Raw genomic sequence first — 5420 nt, forward strand, 5'->3', positions numbered from 1 at the left:
TGGTTGCAATGTCCTGGGGTCATGTGATTACCTTTTGCGACCTTCTGACAAACAAAGTCAACTGGGAAACCAGATACACTTAACAACTGTGTTACTAAATTTGACAATTGCAGTGATTCACTTAACAACTATGGCAAGAAAAGTCATAAAATGGGGCAAAACTCACTTAAGTGTTTCACGTAGCATCAGAAATTTTGGGCTCAACTGTGATTATGTGATCATTAATTAGGTTACTGGAAGACCATAGTGGAATTTTCAACCTTTTTTCATTTAGAGGAAAGTTTGTTCTGCCTAGAGATAATGGAAAATTCTATTTCATCAATTTGCTTATTTATTTTAAATATTTATAAATCAGCTTGTGGGTCAACTGTCCTCAGAATCTTGCTATCATCAATTTAAATTTTAAAAAATGACTACAAAAATCTTTGAGTGGTGTACAGTCTTTAAAAACCATGGTTAAATGTAAAATGAGACCAAGCTGGGGCAGGAATCAAATCATTTGCAATATCTAAACTACAGATTATTAGCAATGTTTGGCTGAGAAATCTTTTTTTTACAGTATATGGAGGGCTCCTTGTCCAAGTAAAAAAAAAAAAAATCAGCAAGGAGCTTCAGCTTTGCAGTTAGAACCAAAATGTTTCTGCCATCTGCCCCCACTCTCCCAATTTTTAAGGGGAAAAATTGAAATGAAATTGAAATTGAAATGGGTCTAATTCAATTCCCTATCAGTGAAGAAAAGTGGTTACCCCTTCAGGCTTAATGCAACAGTCTCAGTCTATTTTATCTCTGTTTATAAAGCTCTAATGAAGGAGAGTTTACCACTTCTAAATGCTTATACTGCCAAGAAATTCTTCAAACATTCAGAATCCACTTTCTCTTCTCTTCTCCAGACTAAACATACCCAGTGAGTCTAACAATTCCTATTAGGTTTTTCCTTCCAGACCCTTACTATATTGGTTGCACTCTTTTGGACATTCTCAGGTAGACGTTGTCTTTCCTAAAACATGGATTCCAGAATTGGATGAAATATTCTAGACACATGGGTCTTACCTCTATTTATTAGGAAATAATGGAGATGGGTATGGAGAGTTGTGGCAAATGGATAAATCTGTTTATGCCCTTGTACTTGCTTTGCACCAATCTTCATGTTGGTTTTCTCCTGCTTTCCTTGGAGGTTCCTGTCTGGTAATGTTTAGTTGCCAGTCTGTCCAGCTCTGAGATAGAATATATGGAAATAGTGGTAGTCCCAATGATAAGCTCTTCTCCTCAAGAAGCAAAATATCTGAGCCAGCATTGGATCTTGAAAAAGGGAATGAAATGGATAAAGGTCAGGGATTAGGCCATAGTATTATTTTCAATTATCCAGCAATAACTCCCTTTTCTTAGAGGGTTAAGGTCAAAACTTCAGTTACCTATTGGATGTTACTTTATTAAGCTGATGAGTATGTATCGATTGTGTATCATCAAGTCAGGGTTGGCTCTTGACAATCACATCAATAAATTTTCTCCATGGCTATTGTCTCCACCATGGTATTCAGGTCTTCCAATGGTGCATCCGTTGGTACTCTAACTTAATCCATGACCTTCCTGTTGGTCACCTCTTCTCTTTCCTTCTACATTTCCCAGCATTAGAGGCTTCTCTGGAGAGCCAGACCGTCTCATAACTTGCCTGAAATACAATAATCTGAGCCTGGCTATCTGTGCTCTTAGTGCGAATTCTGGCTTCATTTATTCAATGGTCCATTTGTTGAATATCTTGACTGTCCAAGGTATTCTCTGAGGCTTTCTCCAGAACCAAGATTTAAAAGCATCAACACTCTTCCTATTGTTTCTTCAACACCCAACTTTCACTTTCATAAAGTATCACAGGGGATACCATTGCCTGCATGACTCTGATTTTGCAGGTATAGACACATCATGCCAAGACCATCCTGGCTACTCTACCAAGTGGTAGTTTGTGGCATTTTTCTTGGCTGCTGCCCCCTTTACTGTTGATGGTTAATCCTAAAAGGTAGAAATTATCCACCACTTTGATATTTTCATTGTCAATTCTAAGGCCAATTATTGTACTTATCAATTAGTTTGGTTTTTATATTTAATTTTAGTCCCATTCTTTTTCATTGTGCTCCTTGCCTTTTACTACTTGCTTTGAATTTTTGGCTACCAGAGTAGTGCCATCAGTATATCACAGATTATTGATGGTTTTTATTTCCCATTTTAGAACCATATGCATCTTCTTCCAACTTTATTAAATTACCAATAGAAAATTTCCCTCTTGAATTCTGGTCTGTCGTACTGTCTGAGGTAGGATGAGGGTGGCAGGCAAGGTGTCAATGGAGTATGATTAAAAAAAATGTCCAGATGGCAGCCATGATGGTATGGCTGAAACTCTGCCTGATTTTCTTTACTTTGTAATGCACGTAAAAAGGACAGAGCTCCAATTGCACTATTATAGCTGTCATCTGGACTTTTCGGACCATACTCTATAGACACCTCAGTGATAGGGACAACCTTAGCTGGAAACAGAAGATTTCCTTCCTTTCCTACTGATCTCCTTTAAGTAGACATAAGATCTTATATTTAAAAAGTTAAGTGAATCACGTTTTCAACATTCTGGGCATTGTGGACCTGGATTCAGCTGCTGCTGTTTCTGCTATAGCCATTAAATGATTTAAATGTGTCAATAGACAAATGATGGAAGCAGGGGGGGGAAAGATCAAATTCTCAACTTTATGAAAAGTTAATGTTGTGGTTCTAACTGACTTGCATAGCATTCAGCTACAAAATATCTGAAAGACAGATTGAAATATTGCTTTTCAAGATGCCAGACGGGGGTTCGGGTGCAGGAGGGAGAATCACATTCCGTTTTCTACATTGTTGGATTTAACATTGCTGTAAAGAATTCAGGCCTGACTGCAGCTACAAACATTTCTCTTGCTGAGAATACATATACAGTCCTTTCCTCAAAAAATAAACGCTTGTTTTTGTATAAGATAAATTCTTCACTTTGTGCCAGGAACTATGCTAGCCATAATTAGAGTTGAGATGATTCAAAGTCTTATTTAACATTTCATTGATGATTATAACAAGGCATATGGAAAACTATGTATGAGTAGAATTATAGAGAACACTGTTCATTTATCCATATGCTTGTTTGCTTGCTTTATTTAATGCATACAATCTATAATCAATCTTTTTGCCAACAGATGGCACTCAAGAGGCCTAATCAACTGCGAGCATCAAGTATATAAAAGATAATGAGCAGAGCATAAATAATTTACATTATTCTTCTCCTGGACAAAATTCCATGATCAGCCTAGGTGCAGCCATCAAGGAGGCAGCAATTACATCAACATCCCAGTTTCATCCTCATGTTCTCTCCCCACCTTAGGAATATGCCCTAATGATATTTTTATAATACCCTTAAAATGTTGTTTAACTTTCAGCCCACAGCTGGTCTAGCTTCAAGTCAACTTTAACTTCTCTAGTGTTAAAGAAGTGTTTTACTTCTCTTGTGGCCATGGCCACAATCAAGCCCATTTCACTGATCAAGATGGTTAATGACATGGGCCCTTTAAGCTGTTCAGGCACAGCCTTCTGTAGCCATTTTGGCTTGGGCTGGATAACTGGCTTATACAAAGCCCACTTTCCAAACTCACATGGGTCCATTTCATATATATACAGTAGCTTTATCATGGGTATCACAAATAGGGATTAATTTTCTTAAGATCAACATGAAATCTTAGAGACACCTTGCACTTTTACTGGCACTGTGTCTTTAAGGCTGTTTTGGATTTTATCCATCCAATGAGCCCCAAAAGGATGGGGGTAATCAGTGCTTTTTTAAAAAAAAAAAAAAAAAAAAAAGGTGCCGGAACTCACACATGTCATACAACCCGCCTTGCCTACCCTACAAGGTTCCATCCAAAAAAGGTGTCAGAATTCCGTTCTGGGCGTTCTATGAGAAAAAAAGCCCTGGGGGTAATAAACCACCAGGTGGAGAATGGGTAAACACTTTTCTTGACTATGTCTGTAGAGGCACAGATCCTAGGCTATGTCATTGTGGATTTTTTTCTTACTCTTTTCATTGCATTTTAAGAAAAGGCAAGAAGTAGCTTCCCAACTCTCACAGGAGGTAGGAGGACTATAAAATGGCTTTTGCCATATAGATCAGCCATCCTCAGTTTGTGTATCTGCAAGTACACAGTTGTGAATCTTATGACTGGCAGGATGATTGATTGATTGATTGATTAAGTTGGCGCTGACTCTTAATAACCACCAAGTTTTTCTCCAGGACTGGCAAGTAGAGAGGATGCCTAAGCATTTGTTGTGATAATAGTTCTTTTTGTCAACTTCCTGTTGGTTCCAAGTAAATCCCAATAGCAATAATAAAATTGTGGCCTGTTTCTTCCCAGTTAGATGTGCCATTGCATTTTTTTTCTTTCTATTTCAGGCGCAGAAAAGGACACAATTGCAACTTTAAGATGGATGAACTTCGACTTCCAGAATTTCCTAGCCAGCAGTGGGAATTCTGAGAGTTGAAGTCCACCCATCTTAAAGTTGCTAAGGTTGAGAAACACTGTTGTAAAGTATGTAGAGCTAAGATCCTCTTGCTGATTTGTTGTTGTTGTTGCGATTGTTTACATATTGGAAGGAAAAATTACTATGGATTACTAATTTGAGATAAAATAGAGGTTTGTCTTAAAATATAAAATTGTGGGGTTTTACAATATCAGTGCCTGCTTTTAATTTTATTTGACAGCAAAAGGAGTCTTGAAATGTTGTAGACACTTCTAAAAAAATAATAAAAAACTCCCCTGTAATTTGCTATAAGAACATTGGAAGAAAATACTTTACCACAAAAAAATTCTAATGATTGTTATGGACTTATATTTAGCCCTAATATTTGAAAACTACAAACTTTTAAATACCTCTCAAGTTATTTTAGATTAGATTTCAGCAAAAATATGGATCTCTTTCAAAAGCAATCATTTATAATACCTTGATTATATCTGACCCAAACCACCTCTCTTCAAACAAGATTCTGCAATAAAACGAGAATAATGATTTTGCATAACTTCAAATACAGCCTTCTAGGTCTTCCATCACTGGAAGTTTTTAAGAAGAGACTGGAGAGCCACTTGTCTAGAATGGTATAGGGCAGGGGTAGGCAACCTTGGCTCTTTTATGACTCGTGGACCTAAGGAGGATTTTATTTAGGGACCTAAGGAGGATTTTATTTAGGGACGATTTTAAGTATAATTTTAATTGGAACACAGCTTCGAATATTTGGTTTTAATTTGGTTTTAGAGGGGTTTTTATTTTTATTGATATGTGTATCTGTTTTAATATGCTGTGCACCGCCCTGAGTCCTGCGGGAGAAGGGCGGTATAGAAATTAAATTAATAATAATAATAATA

Source organism: Protobothrops mucrosquamatus, unplaced genomic scaffold (genome assembly GCF_001527695.2).
Source record: "Protobothrops mucrosquamatus isolate PMUCROS unplaced genomic scaffold, P.Mucros_1.0 scaffold104, whole genome shotgun sequence".
Lineage (NCBI taxonomy): Eukaryota > Metazoa > Chordata > Lepidosauria > Squamata > Viperidae > Protobothrops > Protobothrops mucrosquamatus.